Source organism: Periplaneta americana, chromosome 2, assembly GCF_040183065.1.
Source record: "Periplaneta americana isolate PAMFEO1 chromosome 2, P.americana_PAMFEO1_priV1, whole genome shotgun sequence".
Taxonomy (NCBI): Eukaryota; Metazoa; Arthropoda; class Insecta; order Blattodea; family Blattidae; genus Periplaneta; species Periplaneta americana.
In genome coordinates, this window is record NC_091118.1 from 71,836,605 (window position 1) to 71,854,098 (window position 17,494).

A 17,494-nucleotide genomic window follows, 5' to 3' on the forward strand; every position below is an offset into this window, starting at 1 on the left:
TTAATTTGTATGTACGGGATTGCTTCAAGAAGTAAGGTAACAATAGCACTGTTGGATAAATTTTACTTTACAGTCAGTGTATACTGATACACAGTAATAGAGCATTGGTATGTATTACTGTTCAACATAGTCACGATACTTGTCCAAACATTGTCCTAACGGCAGACCAAGGTATCAATGCCAGCATAGAAGAAATCTGGTTTAATTCTCTGAAGCCATGTCGTGACGGCTTACTGAACGGCCATATTGGTGTTGAATCACTTACCACCCAGGTGCTTCTTCAACGGTTTGAAGATATGGAAATCACTGGGTCCCAGGTCGGCGCTGTAGGGAGAATTGTTCAGTATCTCCCACCGGATAATTTTGCATAGCGCCTGGATATGGTAAAGCGGCAACATTCACGCTTCGTATATAAGCTGCACTCTCCACACCTATTTATTTTCGAGTGTGAGACGATATCTAAACAGATGACGTAGTTAACGGTGGATAGATAGAGGAACATCTGTATTTAGGTCATATGATCTAAATCCTTTCGATTTTCGCCTACTTTACACAACAGTCATCACCACACCTGAAGAATTGCAGTATCAGATTGTAGATGCCTTCCAGCAAATGAAGAATGAACCAGGATTGCTCGAACGTATTCTTGGACATTTGCGGAGAAGATTAGACTGATGCATTCAAATGTACAGTCAGCAATTTGAACATCTGCTGTAAAATTCTTCAGTTAACATGTTCATACTCTACTATACCTTGTTTATCCAAGAACTTTATTGTTGTTAAAAAAAGATCTTTTGTGCATGTGTAATCTCATTTCTCTTGTGTTGAAGACAAAACTACCAATAATTTTACGGTCTCATGATTCATAAAGTAAATAAAATTGTCATTGCTCTTGTTGAAATTAGTACTTGATATCCAGCGGGTCCCAACCAACATAAAATGGCATTATCTCGTAAATGATTAATTTTCGGACCCATGTTTACTGGAGCGTTTTTGCTTCTAATTCCTAAATTTTTTACCATCATTTTTAAACACCTGTCTGTGTGTTTTTTTTTAAACAAAATGAATTTTTCGGATGTCATGTTTTAGAAAGATACGATATCAATTGCTGAATAAGATGTTTTTTTTTTTCAGTTTGTGCATTAAGGCCTTATTAAACTTTCGTCCCGATCATTTCTATTTGGCCTATGTATATTTAGTAGTTGCCCAAAATAATTTTTCCATCTGTCCAGGATTGAATAAGAGTCTGCAAGCAAGTCACCATTCCCATCATTGATCATATTTACCCTAGCCTGATATCCATTCTTAAATTCCTTTATGCCCTTATATAAACCTCTAATGTTTTTATTTTTACTATTTGTTTCTACCTTGAATTAGGTACAGGGAAAATAGAATTACACGCTTAAGAAAGTCTGTTTTCAATCATTATCTACAGCTTTTAACGTAGGCACTCAGTTTAGAACATTTTGATAAGTAATATGCACACAACATTTTAAACTGAACCCCGGCCCTACTATATTTCACACTCAGTTTCAAATGCAGTGCAGCGGGAAGGTAAAGGTTGTGCGCTTCCTATTGACTTTACTGTGCGCTTTTGTCTTGTTTGCAACTGCTCTTCTGATTGATTTCATTCTGCGTTTTGAATCATAAAAGGTTAAGCTGTGCGCTTATGATGATCATTGTTTGATGATGATGATGATGATGATGATGATGATGATGTCCGTTTGTACGATAGCCTATTAAAGACTATTTTATCGTAATGGAAGTCATGATTTGTGGAGTAATTTCTCGTATTACTACTCTTTGCTCCACAGTTTGCTTATTTCTCCACCCTTCTATATACAGTAGTTAGACCACAACAAAGTTCAGCAGGAAAACGTATTTACAAGGGCAATCAATAAGTTTTCTGAATGCAGGCAACACACAGGACAGAGGAAACGTAGAAGTCATCTAGAACCAGGGAAACGCCTGGAATCTATACTAATTGTACCACTTGAAGGACAAAGAAGAAGACTAACCATAAGACATATGTGGAGAGAATCCTGGAAAAATCGCAAAGGGCCTTGACATGTTTGCACAAAATCACATGCAGAACCTCATTTCTTAAAAACAATCTGACACTGTTTCATAGACTGACTCAACAGATATGGAAGCAATGATCTTCAGTGACACGCGCATTTATGTACTCGTACAACAAATACAAGTGCAGTTCGGAAATATATTGATTGCACCTTATATTACGTTGCATGTATTCTACAGGAGACTAAATCCATGGTAGAAGAACAAGAAAAGAAATTCCTAGCAGTTGAACCAGACACCTTTCTTTTCTAAATTGACGTCATAAAAAAAGACAACATTCGTTTCGCTCACAGTGGTTGTTAATAATTAATTTATAATACGGCTGATGTAGATACAGATATAAATTTACATTACATGTTTATCTACTTGGGGTCAATATTATTTTATTCATGGAAAACGAACATGTCTTTACAAAAGAATTGCCCTAGGAATCCACCTTGAGAAACCAGAAACATAGTTAAATATGTAAGTGTGTTGTTTAGAAAATGCTGTCCATTGGTCTTCCTAGGAAATAGTGATGGACGATGGTCGATGGATACAATCGATAGTTGTGACATCAGCTATCGAAACTATCGTTAGTCAATTTGTTTCCAATACTATCGATAGTCCATAATATTACAAGAGTTTCAAACTGGAGCCGGGCAACACAATTCCTTTTCAGCGATTCAGTCAGAGATTAGAATAATTTGTAACTATTCATGCACAATTTGTTCAGAACTCATACTACTGTATAGTTCTAAGTATTATTTTGAATCGTAAACGAACGACTCACATGATTCTTCATGTTGCAATCGTAGATTGAATAAAAGCTTTCTTCATATCGCATAGATGGAAGAGTAATTCCGGGAAGGATACAGTCCCATTATAATGAGAGTTGAAACACTGGATGGTCTCTTATGAGAATTGAGACATCGGATGGTCTCTTTCCGATTGACTGGAACCAGGTTTCGTGACCTCCATTGATCCACAACATCATAGAAGATAGTTATTCTCAATTATAATTTATAAACTTAACCTTACTATCAATTACATTTTTTATAGTAAATCCCTATTTAACTAATACACAAATTTCAGGAACGCACTCATTATTTCTCATATTTAACTAAGCAAATTCAATATTTTGTTTCCACCTAACCATTCCTTTTATCATATACCATTCACCCTTAACTAAGTAATTTAGTCAGAAAGTATCTGTATTCACTGAGATCTTCAGTTTCCTCGGAAAGACCGTTATCCAAAACTGAAATCTTAATCAATGAAAGGCGAAACCGTCTACATCCTAACAAAGTGGAAATGCTTATTTAAATGGGAAAATTATCCTTGGAGCAATGGTCACTTCTTAAAAAAGAAAAAAACATATGGTGGCTAATTTTGTTACTTTAAGGACAGATTATAATATTGTGTGTTATTGGTATGTAATTCAGATTCAAATCATTATTATTAGTGTATTATTAAATTAATATTTATATCGATTATAACTATCGGTAGGACTATCGACAGTAGGAACAAAAGTCGATAGTATTGTAACAGACTATCATCCCTCTGTAATAGAAAATAAAAAGCGTGAGTGAAGACAATGTTTTAGAAATTGGGTACAGTAATCAAAATTAAACGCAAATAACCAAATATTTACAACTATTGTTCACAAAGGAAAGCAAATGCAATCTCACACGCGACGTCGTGTAAACCTCCAGTACGTTGCAACAGGCCACACTTACCCTTCCTGACTTCATCAGGTTCCCTGGAGCCCACTTCGTGTATCTTGTAGCGTCGAGAGGCTGACCTAGAAGGGACACAAAAACAACATTTATTACAATCGAAAACTCATAAGACTTCACGATTATTTTATGTATTGAACAGAGTGGGAATATAATGGCTCTTCTGTCCTCACATCAGGTAAATCTTTATTCTTCATTGGCATTCTACCACAGCTCTGTTATTGTCACGTTACAATGTTGGAAGAAATTGAATATAACTAAGTTAGTTGTATGTAACAATTCACATTGTTGGATAGTAATATGTGGCTGTGAAATAATATCTTTAATATATATCTAAATATTTTTACATAATTTGGTTTCAGTCTTTGTTATATCCTGTTCTAAAAGGAGAGGAAAAGGAATGAAGCATTGCTGGTAGTTTTTATTTTTTTCAGTTTATGAAAAAATACTTCATACGAAAGTTATACGGGGAGAAAGAAAATATCTGAATATGTTTACAAAAACTATATTTTTATTTATGAAGAGTATGCATAACAGAGTCGTTCACAACCGGTTTTCAAAAATAATTATATATTGATATTGAACTCCTGACGCTGTAGTCAGTATGTAAAGCTCTTCCGTCTCACGGAGTGTCTGAGGTGCGGCTTGACAAATATTCGAGTTGTTTCTCACTCTTGGGTGCATGGCAAAGGGAGACCACATTGAGTTATGCAAGAGTTCCAAGAGTCCTTGCAAGAACGCGATTATCACCGTTAGGCCTATTTTTTATTCATTATAATTCTTCTCTCACTAAAATCTCAATCATCCATCCATCCATCCATCCATGATTCATTGTTTGATTCATTGACTGATTCAGTGATTCACGGATTGTTTAATTAATTAATTCATTCATTCATCATTCACTCATACATTCATTCAGGTGTTACAGTTGGTATTGTCAAGAGCAAAACATATCTTCTTAAAAATGATTTATTAATGAAATAATGCATCAGCTTAGAGTAATTAAAAAGTATTATACATTAACAACTACTGTTTTAGAGATATGCATTTTGAGCTTAAATTGTAAACGTTACAATAGAATGTATGTATTTATTTTCTCTTCTATTTAGAAAGTAATTATTGTAATTTATTCTATTCTTTGCATTTCTTTACACACCAGATTTAATATTATGCATTATGCTTACTTGTATATTTGTTACCGTTGTTCATTTGTTCACCTATATATGAGGGGCTCACAACAAGAGTGGACCAAGTCCACCAGTGATCAGTTTGTGGATTAAAACAATCTTGGATGAAGAAAACGTAGCGTTATTCATTGCCGTAACAAAAAAAGTCCATAACTCATTTGTTACTCCACAGAGGGCAGCATTTCGTATGGAAGGTGAAGGTTGCTAAGCGTGAGCCAGGAACTTTAAGACTCATATCTCAGAACTATTCCAGATGGACTTGGTCCACTCTGGTTGTGAACCCCTCATATATTATGAAGATAAGTGCAGTAAAATATGCAATCAATTATAGGCCTATATTAAGCAAATATTTTTTTTTAATTACACATGGTAAATTTCCTTCAATTGTTACTCCGTTTGTGTACTCAGTAAATGTCATTGTTCTATCTAGCTTGCAAAACATCGGGGGCAACCGGTTGAAATTCGAACATTCGGTCGGGTGCTCTACGTTGACGGATGGTCTCTGACCGGTAGAATGAAAACCTGCTGTAAGAGCTATTCTGCAGCGCTCTAGTGCCTACCTCTGATTGAGGCTTTGACTGATATGTACTGTACATAAAGGTACATCACATTATGTTTTTAAAATACATAAATCGTTTGTTACTATACCAATTACGGAAAGAAAATAGCTATAGTTACATTCTTCACATAATATTCAAATAAAACACAGTTGCTCGGTAACGATATTTGTGTGACTATACGGATGATGGAAATATTACAGGCACTATGTTCGATTCAAGTTAGTCGAGTAAGACGAAGTTCGACATTCATCGACGTTCTCTCTGCAGAAGAAGGCCTGTCATGTTTATTCTATTTTGTTACAAAAATATTAGCTGTCCTCCACTTCCACCCCTTCATATTTTAGCATAGACCTTGCGATTAGGTTTTCATATAAGATAAGACGACTTTTGTAATATCTTGATTGCTTCTCATATGCAGGATACTATTTTAAACCGCTTAAGGATTTGAGCATATATCTTGCGATTAGTTTTTCATATGGAATAAGACGAAGTTTGCAATGTTCTGGTTTCCTCTCTCATTTTTGAACTTTGCACATACTAGTCGGTAATTTGAACATATGCGTTTCCTAAATATATTTTGTTTGATTTATTTATACTTATATTTATGTGAATGTTTAGTCGTATTTATAACAAGAAAAATTAGCTGTACTCATTACTATACGTAACTTCGAAATATATGTGCTTGACATCTTTATGCAGCTAAAGCGTAAAGGCGCAGGGAGAGGAGGAACTAAGAAGAAAGGCACTGAACATTATGTAAGGAAGGGGAAAGATGAACAAACGCGAAGGGAGATTCAGTTATACAGAGACTCGGCAAACATGAACCGAACATAAGGCCTCTTATCGGTTTTCAATGGACTCGATTATTTTAGTTTACATGCTTCACTCCCACGTATTGCTGATATGCCTGTGGAGCAGGGCGAAGTTTGTAATATCTTGATATCCCCTCTCACGTTCGAACATTGCACAACACTAATAGGCATATCATGTAGTATAAAATCTTCTCATAACCATGCTCATTATTTAAGTCCGTTCACAGTTCTACAACCTAGTCCTAATCTTGGTTCAATTGAATCTCTAATATTGCGGAAATATATAATTTTATTATCCACGCAAGTTGCCTTTGCAGCTGGGAAAGAAACTCTTGTGGAGGAAATGTCCTCCCTTGTGGCAGCGCCTACAACCCTCGTTCTAGTATTAGGATAAAATACATTTGCTTTGTGAGATATAAAAGTTATTTATACCACTATTGCCTTGTAAGTTCTGAGAATGATGTCATTGTGATGGCAAGTATAGACAGTCACTCCTGCAATTATTTCAATGGACTTATAACAATGAACTAGCCATTGACTTAAATCTGTTATATTTCCAAACACAGCTTTGTTATTGTTAATGAATAATTCATTTATTATCAGTTGTAAATCTTTTGCTCCTGAATTACTTTTAAAGTTGTATTTAGAACTATGAATGTTACTGTTATTACCATGCAATTGTTTCTGGAGTTGTTCGATTTTATTTTATTTTATTAGGTTATTTTACGACGCTGTATCAACATCTAGATTATTTAGCGTCTGAATGAGATGAGATGAAGGTGATAATGCCGGTGAAATGAGTCCGGGGTCCAGCACCGAAAGTTACCCAGCATTTGCTTCTATTGGGTTGAGGGAAAACCCCGGAAGAAACCTCAACCAGGTAACTTGCCCCGACCTGGATTCGAACCCGGGCCACCTGGTTTCACAGCCAGACGCGCTGACCGTTACTCCACAGGTGTGGACGAGTTGTTCGATTAATTCTACTTTTAAGCTTGGTATTATTTTCAAGAACTGAAAATTGCTGGAAGAAGGCTTTGTAACCAAATGATACAATTTGAAATAAGGTGTTGTATTGCGCTATATTATTTAAAATGTGTGTTGATAACGAATGTACTACTATAAGTACCTACCCAAGTTTTTAATTGGTTGTGGGGGCTCTTGAATCTCCGGAAGAAAACCTTTTCCAGCAGCGCAACGTATTCAAGACTAATTTACAAACATGTTAAACGAATTATTCTAGCGTTTCAAATGTGGATATGGAGAAGGATGGAGAGTGTGAAATGGACAGACAGAATAAGAAACGAAGCTGTGTTGGAAAGAGTGCTTGAAGAAAGAATGATACTGAAACTGATCAGGAAGAGGAAAAGGAATTGGCTGCCTCAGTGGTTGAGAAGAAACTGCCTACTGAAAAATGCACTGGAAGGAAGGGTGAACGGGAGAAGAGTTTGGTGCAGAAGAAGATATCAGATGATAGACGACATTAAGATATATGGATCATATACGGAGATAAAGAGGAAGGCAGAAAATAGGAAAGACTGGAGAATGGTGGGTTTGTAGTGAAAGACCTGCCCAATGGAAGCACACTATGAATGAATGAATGAATCTGAAGTCAGATTAGTGTAATAGTTACTATTGTCAGCACATTTGCAACTGGCTGATCAAGGTCACGTTCAATCCACGCACTATCACTGAACTGAAAACTGTGAACTGAATCACTGGTAATCCCGGCTGTCCCAACTGACTTTAGTTGAGGACAATGGTCCAGGATTAGGGGTAAGCAAGCGTGACAAATGCAGTCCATTGTTTGACTTTGATCCGCCAGTTCAAAATGAGCCGTGTATAGTGAACGATGTATGCAATGGAGGGGGAAAGAAACTTTCCACCCTATCCCATTATCTCCTAGCTTAGTTGTCTGTTAATTGTGAGATAAAACCTGTTTTAGAATAGTTAAATAAACAACGACAAACTAATTAATAGTTTCCCTTTGAAATTTTGAAAGATGTCGATTAAAATAGTTTTAATTTTAACGCTACTTTTACCGTCTCTCATTAAACGAATATTTAAAAGGATTACTACACATATTTTACAGCCTAAGAAATGTCACTTCTGCCACGCATATATGTTATACGTTATTTTTAACTGACTTTTTATTTAACAAAAGTTTTAAGTTGAAAATTCGTTTGTAGACAGTGAGATGATACTTTTAATAACCAATATTTTTATAAGTATCCTTCTAATTTATAGGGCTGTACAATAAAGTCGATCACCATAGAGAGATATCTGGAGTTGCGATCGGGCGCGGGTTCGATTCCTGCTGGTTCTGATTACGTGTTTAGGTTTTTTCCGGCGTTTTCCCTAACCGCAAGGCAAATGCCAGGTAATCTATGGTGAATCTTCGGCCTCATATCGCCAAATACCATCTGACTATGACCAATTCGATTGACGCTATGTAACCTAGTAGTTGATACAGCGTCGTAAAATAACGAAGTAAAAAATGTAGGAAACATTCAGAGACCATGAAATAATAATAATTAATTATAAGAAATTTTATTTAAACTCTTGTTAAACTGCGCTACAATATCTCCTCAGTCAGAAGGAAGTGAAATTGGAAGAGGAATACTTCAAGGATGACCTTTATCACCTACCCTGTTCAACATCTACTTGGAGGGTTTAGTTAAGAACTGTTTTCAGAACATGGGAGGAGTGGTAGTAGGAGGAAGAAGAATAAGGTGCATAAGATTTGCTGATGGTATGGCGTTGTTAGCAGAAGAGGAAATGACACTAATGGATATGCTACTGGAGCTAAATGACAGCTGTGAACAGTATGGGATAAAGATAAATGCAAATAAGACGAAGAGCATTATCATAGGAAGAAGATAACTTACGAATTCTAAATGAGGCAGTAGAGCAAGTGGACAGCTTTAATTACTTGGAATGTACTATAAGCTGTAACATGAGCTGCTGCCAGGAAGTCAAAGGAGGATAGCAATCGGAAAGGAAGCTTTCAATAGGAAAAAGGAGAATATTCAGCAGAACTCTGGAAAAAGAAATAAGAAAGAGACTAGTGAAGTGCTTTTTAATGAGTGTGGCATTGTATGGGGCAGAAACATGGACATTACGACGAAGTGAAGAGAAGCGAATAGATTCATTTGAAATGTGAATATGGAGAAGAATGGAATTTGTGAAATAGACAGACAGAATAAGACATGAAGCTGTGTTGGAAAGAGTAGGTGAAGAAAGAATTATGCTGAAACTGATCAGAAAGAGGAAAAGAAATTGGTTGGGTCACTGGCTGAGAAGAAACTTCCTACTGAAGGCTGCACTGGAAAGAATTGTGAACGGGAGAAGAGTTTGGGGTAGAAGAAGATATCAGATGATGGACTACATTAAGATGTGTGGATCATTTGAGGAAACAAAGAGGAAGGCAGAATAAGAAAAGACTGGTAAAAGCTGGGTTTGCAATGAAAGACCTGCCCTTGGACAGAACACTAAATGAATGAATGAATGAAATGAATGAATGAATGAATGAATGAATATCTTCTCAGTTACGATGATAGGATAACATTAATTTAAGTTAATCCCTATGAAATTACGGGGCGTATTCAAAACGATAAGTTGATACTTGTATCAATTTTTAATGCTTATTTCTTTTAGTACAGAAGGTATTTCCGAGATATGACATACGAGATTTATGACATATATTTAACAAAGGTTTGGTGTAGTGAATAGATAATGGATAAATTCTGTCCTTTTTTTGTACAAATGCTTTCTTTATGACTGACTGAAGTCAATTACGTAGTTTTTAAAATATAATCTCCCTCCTTTTGTGCATTCATTTGTAGATGTCCCTCGGTAATAGAATCCACGCACAGACTTTCAAAAGCAAATTACATACGTAACAGAACCCATAAGCCATATTGCATCCTGCATTCTGTGTTTTATTACTCCAGCAGACATCTAATCCATACAGACATCAAAATAGAGGGATATTTTTCTCTTCCCCATTACAGTGTTGGAAATATAACAGCACAAAAAGTCCCCCAACATTTGGTTCTAATCTTGCTCTCTATATAGATATTTAATCTGATTATGCGATACCATTGAACTGAGCTGGGCGCTCCTCTTGTGAATCCTGCTCTGGAAGCTGGAAAAAGGAGAGGCTTAGAGAAGCTGGGAAGGATGAATTGAACAAAGGAGTAGCTCTCTGTGCTCTGGATTTGTAAGTACAGACGTATATAAGAAATTCATATGACTGCGATAGAATGCTGAAACGAAGTTCCATTAATGATTTTTGGTATTGAAGAGATGATGCCCCGAGATCTGAAGGAAGATGGCATTAGCGTTCTATGATGGAAACCAGAGTTCAAAACCTGGAGCCTGTAAGTGGAATTTATTATTAATATAGGTTGGATTTGAGCAAAGTGAATTTATAGTCATATGCAGATGTTATAGCCTAGTTTGATTTAGTGAAAACGAACATATTAAAATGCTCACTCTATTGCTATTAAAAGATTTATAAGAAAATGGTATTAGAGTAAAAGTTAAAATCAAAATTAATACAGACATATTAAACGTAAACGAGTTTAATTATTTAAGAACTTAATTATTTATGACAATAAAGTAAAACAAGGAATTACAGTTCGTATACAGAAAGCAATGTATTATCCGATATATTAAAAATAAATTAATTTCAAGAAAAGAAAAATTAAATATATGTACATATATATATATATATATATATATATATATATATATATATATTTATTTATGTATAAAAGACTTGAATTATGCCTATTCTAGTCTGTGCTTATGAGACATGGACACTAAAAAAAAAGAGTTTTTTTTAGAGTTTATTATTTATTATTATTTAATTATTTTAACATACAGAATACAGAATGTAATTACAACAATAGAAATAAAATAATACAATCAATATAAAAAAGAGGATACAATAATATTAACAAAATTTGAGGACCGAATGAGCAGCGCTCGTGTTCGGTTGCAGTTTAGATATATTATTGATATAAGAAGAATATAGAAAATAAAATAAAATAAAATAGGAACTAAAATTGAAATTACAGCTATAATGAAATTATATAATATGTTATTAATATAAGAGGAATATAGAAAATAAAATAAAATAAAATAGGAACTAAAATTGAAATTACAGCTATAATGAAATTATATAATATGTTATTAATATAAGAGGAATATAGAAAATAAAATAAAATTAAAATTAAAATTATAGCTGCAATGAAATTATAAAATAAAATATATTAACTTGAGAGGAATATAGGAAATAAAATAAAATAGAAACTAAAATTAAAATTACAGCTACAGTGAAATTATATAATATAATATATTAATATGAGAGGACTATAGAAAATAAAATAAAGTAGGAACTAAAATTAAAATTGCAGTTGCAATGAAATAATATGATATTTAGATAGAGAATAATAATATCGTACGTGAATAAAATAGAACAATTTATGAAAAAATATATATTCCGAAATTAGAATACAAATATAATATAGGCTGATTAATTCATACACATAGGCCTTACATTTATTCAATCAAATTGAAAACATTAACACTTTTCTAATTTTCTTGTTATATGTTAGTGAGTTAAATGTTAGAAGTTATGGGTGTAATCTAGCTAAAGAATTATACAACCGAGGGCCAAAATTAATGCTATACTTTAGGCCAGCAGATGTGAAACATTTAGGTTCTACTAATGTTGAATTATTATTTCGTCTTCTGTCATGATTGTGTGCCTGTAATATAAACTTATTACAATTTTTATGATAAAATTTTAACAGAGTACAGTATATTTGTAAATTTGTTCAATATTAAATACATTAAATTCAGAATAAACTAATTTAGTTGGATAATCAAAACGTTTCTTCAAGAAAATTTTAATTATTCGTTTTTGTAGTGTACTTAACGGACTAAGATTAATTTTTGTACTTTCAGCCCATGAGAATAAATTGAAAATTTCGAAAGAAAAATATTGAAAAAATTATTGAGAGCAGTTCGAGATGCAGATACTTTGGAATAGAGGAAACTGCACAATAAAGAAATTTATGATTTTTATAATGAACTTTATACTGTGGTCAGAATTGAAGCAAGAAGAGACTGCGATGGATTGGACATGTGCTAAGAGCTTTAGAAGAAAGAAGAGTAAAGAGGGTGTTCACAGAAACCCCTTTAAGGAAAAGACAACTGCTAAGAGCTTCAGAAGAAAGAAGAGTAAAATGGGTGTTCACAGAAACCCCTTTAAGGAAAAAACCTCTCCTAAGAGCTTCAGAAGAAAGAAGAGTAAAAAGGCTGTTCACAGAAACCCCTTTAAGGAAAAGACCACTGCTAAGAGCTTCAGAAGAAAGAATAGTAAAAAGGGTGTTCACAGAAACCCCTTTAAGGAAAAGACCACTGCTAAGAGCTTCAGAAGGAAGAAGAGTAAAAAGAGTGTTCACAGAAACCCTTTTAAGGAAAACACCACTGCTAAGAGCTTCAGAAGAAAGAAGAGTAAAAGAATGTTCACAGAAACTCCTTTAGGGAAAAGACCACTGGAAAGACCTAGGCTTAGAGATTCGTACAATCTGAAGGAGAACCTAGAGATTTTAAAAACTTATGATAATTGGGAATTTGTTTGTCAGAAGAGTGTGTAGTAGTACTACTGCATATTGTAAGCTCAATAGCCAAGAACTTTCATAGCTTATTTGGCTTTATAATAACAGTAGGTTGGGTTTGGGGGCGTGTGTTAATGTGATGAATAGGGATCGGAAGTTTAGGAAAATAACTATTTTGATTGAATGTAGTATTTTAAGGCTGTTAATTTATGTATACGAATCACGAAAAATCAAATGCTGTGGTGAAGTTCTATATTCTGCTAGAAGTCAATGGCGGAAGTAGCCACGAGTGGGCAAAGGTAACACGTTAAAGTACAAAATTTCCAACAAGCCCCACTGTCCGAAAGACCTTAAGTTACCCTATTTGCCTTTTTTTTACAGTTTGTGCCTTTTTTGTTTTTATTTGTTCTTTTTTTTACCTTTTCTGTAGGCTTGAAACTGAAAAGAAAAAGTGATAGTTCTTATAGCATAAAAAGGTTTCGGACACACTATTGTGATGGAATTCTTGAGACCCTCTACCTAACTAGTCCCATCGTTCATACCGACAAGTCACCGTCTTGAGTTGAGATAACGGTTTACTCTATTATCTACCCTTCTCCTGCATAACATAGACGACGTATCTGCTTGAAGCTCAGTGCGTGTTTGAAGAAAAAGGACTTAAAGAAGACTTGCATATAGGCCTATCGATGCGCATTTCACTTTTGTAGCAGATACCATTCAACAACTGGAATCCAGCAATCTGTCGAATCCATGTCCCTGTTTTTTAATGCAAAGAACAAAGTATGTGTAGCTCCTGGCAAGTATGCCCTGCTCAAATAAAAGTGTTATTTCAAGAAATCCTGGATATGAAACCATTAATTCTGTGTATAAATTTCTAAGTGGTGAGCTTCCTGAGGGGTTTAATGTAGCCAGGATGGTACTGTATAAGCACGTTCCAGCCACTTCAGTGCATGCTGAGAGATTCTTTTCGGCATACAACACATTTTTTTCCAATAGACATCACAAGAGCGAGTGTTTTAATCTTGAAAAGTTGCTTGTTGTGTACTGTCATTCAGATTTTGAACATGGAGACGAACAAGTGCACACTAAATTAAACATTCTATAGGACGAATACCACTTATCTAATTTTTTAAGTGGTCATGTAGTGTTATGTTAATTTGCTGTGTATACATAATGAACAAAAAAGCGAATACTGGCATTTAATTTAAACATCGTGTAAAGAAATAGCCCAAATTAATTATTTCGCGTGGAATAAATTTTCAGTGGTTAATTTTCCCAAAAATTTTATATTTAGTGCCTTTTAGGTGTCTGGAAAACAAATTTTAGTGTCTTTTTTGAGCCTAAAATACCATTTCTAGTGCCTTTTTAGAAGCCTAAAACACCACTTTTAATGCCTTAATTTCCGATCCCTAGTGATGAACATGTTTACACTAACAGTAGCCTATTTCAATCTGCTAATTAACGACGCTGTATCAACTGCCCAATTTGAAACGTGGATGGAACTATAGATGGTAGGAAAATAGAATTTATGAAGATGAATGAGAGGTTTCGACATAGATTTACCTAACAGTCGTCTTATAGTTGGAGAAAACTAGTAACTAGTCAGTCCAAACGGTGCATCTTCTCACTTCCGAGCATAGCATCGGAGTCGGAAACTGTGTTCTACGTTATTGAATTTTAATAGTGTTCCATTATATCTCTTTCAATATTTATTATTATTACTGTTATTGCTGATGCTGCTGCTGTTGTTGTTGTCGTTGTCGTTGTTTTTGTTGTTGGAATAATATACCAACGTGAGGGCCGGCATCTACTCCAATTTGTTCTGCTATATAACATATCGGTCGGTCAGTTTTTGGTGGAGAAATAGAGGCCATACGATTGGCATTAACCCTTAAATTCGCAATGTATCCTATAGAATACAACAGATTAATAGGCTATATGCTATAATTTTAATGGAACAACAAAAAAAATTGGTAGGAAAATTAAAATTTCACAATACTATTTATTGTACAACATACAAAATATGAACATTGCGATAGTTGTTTTCTTTACTGTCCGACACGGTTTAATAAACTAGTGTGAGAAATGAAGTTTTGCCAATTTAAGGATTAAAGCACTTCTTCCATGCCCCTATTACAAGTGCTGTAATCAAATACCTTACTATAATAATACCGCACAGCTGTATACTAGTAGCATTGACGTGAGTGCGAAATATCACGGACCTGACATCTGGCGGAGCGGCGTGGAATTACGTCTACAAATACAAATGTTAACATAGCGAGATTCGGACTATTGTTTAAAACGTGAGTTAGTAATGTGGAATGATATATGAAATACTTAAAAAATGTTGAAAGTATTTAATGTAAAATTATCATATATCAAAGCTTCATATTTTGAGAATATTGCATACTGCATATTACTTTCTGTAATTAATTGTTAGTCTACATATTTTTTCTTTGCTTTAGTGAGACAAAATCAGTTCTGACATTAGGAATGAATTTACAATAACGCTTTATATACACATTGCTGACAACTGCAAAGATAAAATTGATAGTAATTTAATGCTTGTAATAATTAGTAAATGAAAGTGGACAACAATAAAACTTAATTTGATAAAACCTTAAAATTTCAAATATATTTTAACTTATATTCATTGATTAGGCCTAAATAAAAAGCTAATTTTTATTGTTCTATCAACACAGAGGCGAAGGAATTAGGCCTACTAAGGAATATTGTTGATTCACGTTTTATGATCCCTTGGAAATCGAAAGTACGATTTGGAGCACTTTGTAATGCTGTAATTGTAGCAATTATAAACAGGCTTGTTTCGCGGCTTTCGCCTAGGTAGCAGCACCAGCGCCGTTCGCACGCAGAACTGCTAGCTGTTCGGTATTATTATAGTAAGGTGTTTGCTGTCATCCTATCTGACTCTAAAGAAGCCATTCAGTCTATTAGTGAAACCTCTCTCCTCCTCATTGGACATCCTGATTTCCAGAACTACTTCAGGTTCTTAAAACAAAATGGCAAAACAATTTCTCTTGAGTGCATCGCAGGACACTGTGAGATTTCAGGTCACGAATAGGCAGACATACTATCTAAAGGCCGTATTCATAAACGAGACTTTGGATGAAGACTTTCCAAAGTCGACTTTCGTAGTGAAGTTTAACTTTGTTGAAAGTCCTATTCATATACAATAGATTACTGCTGAGACTTTGACTTTGACTTCGGTAAGTCAAGATTTGACGATCTTGTTCTAATGTTCGCAATCATAATCAGTGCCTTCTAAACCAATTAAATTAATAGATAGTTGAAATAGAGTAGGCATTGCCACAACCAAAGCCATCTTTTGAGTCACAAATGAATGAAACAATTGAACATTGGTACATGTTAAGCGATTGTTAACCGTTCTTGCAGCTTTAATAAGAATAATTTATTCGAAACTAATTTAAGTACATACAAAAATTGACATTTTTAGATCTTTATACCATTCGATAATTATTCGTTCTTCTACTTGGCTACAAAAAGTCGTAACTGAGTTCGGAACAGTCTTGTACTCGTATATAATAAATTAAATACGTAATTAAAAAAACATGATGGTATAGTTCATTTGAAATAGTATTGCCTGTTAAGAATTTTGTTGTGAATAAAACATCGATTGTAGTTACGTTAGGTTCACATTAAGCCCTCGAATTGTTTCATTATAAAATAATTTTATTCTGATGATATTGAAGATAAGAAGATGCCACCAATGATAGACTATGAAGGAGACATAATATCCTGCTGACAGTTGGCAGAGGTATTCCCTGCATTTCTGCAGAAAGTACTTAAAAATTAATTGAAATCAATATTCAGAAAACATTATGACGACCACAAGGATTATACTCGTAAATTAACTGCATATTTGGCCCGGGTTCTATCCCCGGTCGGGGCAAGACACTTGATTGAGGTTTTTTCCGGGGTTTTTCCTCAACCCGATATGAGCAAATGCTGGGTAATTTTCGATGCTGGACCCCGTGGACCCCGAACTCATTTCACCGGCATTATCGCCTTCATCTCATTCAGACGCTAAATAACCTAAGATGTTGATAAGGCGACGTAAAACTAAAATGAAAACTGCACATCCAACTGTATAACCTATCCTATATAGAATTAAACAGTCGAAATCAATATTGAGCTATCTATCCTTGCTATAGCATAAAATCGCGATGCTATAAGAAGTTCAATTATTGGTGGAATAGATAATCCTCTTTGATTATTATACATCATACGTATACCGAAGAGAAATTGATATGATAGGACGAGAGGAAGTTTTTTTTTTTTCAATGTAAGTTTACAAATGAAAGTTGACTTGGGCATTGACTTACAAAAATAGTGCGTAACGAAAAATTTATCGGGGTTGAAAGTGAAGATATAAACATATGATTCAGTGACTTGTAAAGAAATAGGGAATAAAAGTGATGACCAAAGTCAGGAGTGGTAGAATTGATTGTAAATTGGAGATGAAAGTGA

General features: G+C 34.4%; 1 protein-coding gene across 1 annotated transcript in view; it reads left to right on the top strand.

Moving 5' to 3' along the window:
- The window catches only part of LOC138695280 (uncharacterized), an 815,404-nt gene that overhangs the window by 486,434 nt on the left and 311,476 nt on the right, over positions 1–17,494 (top strand). The gene's annotated exons all lie outside the window — the stretch shown is intronic.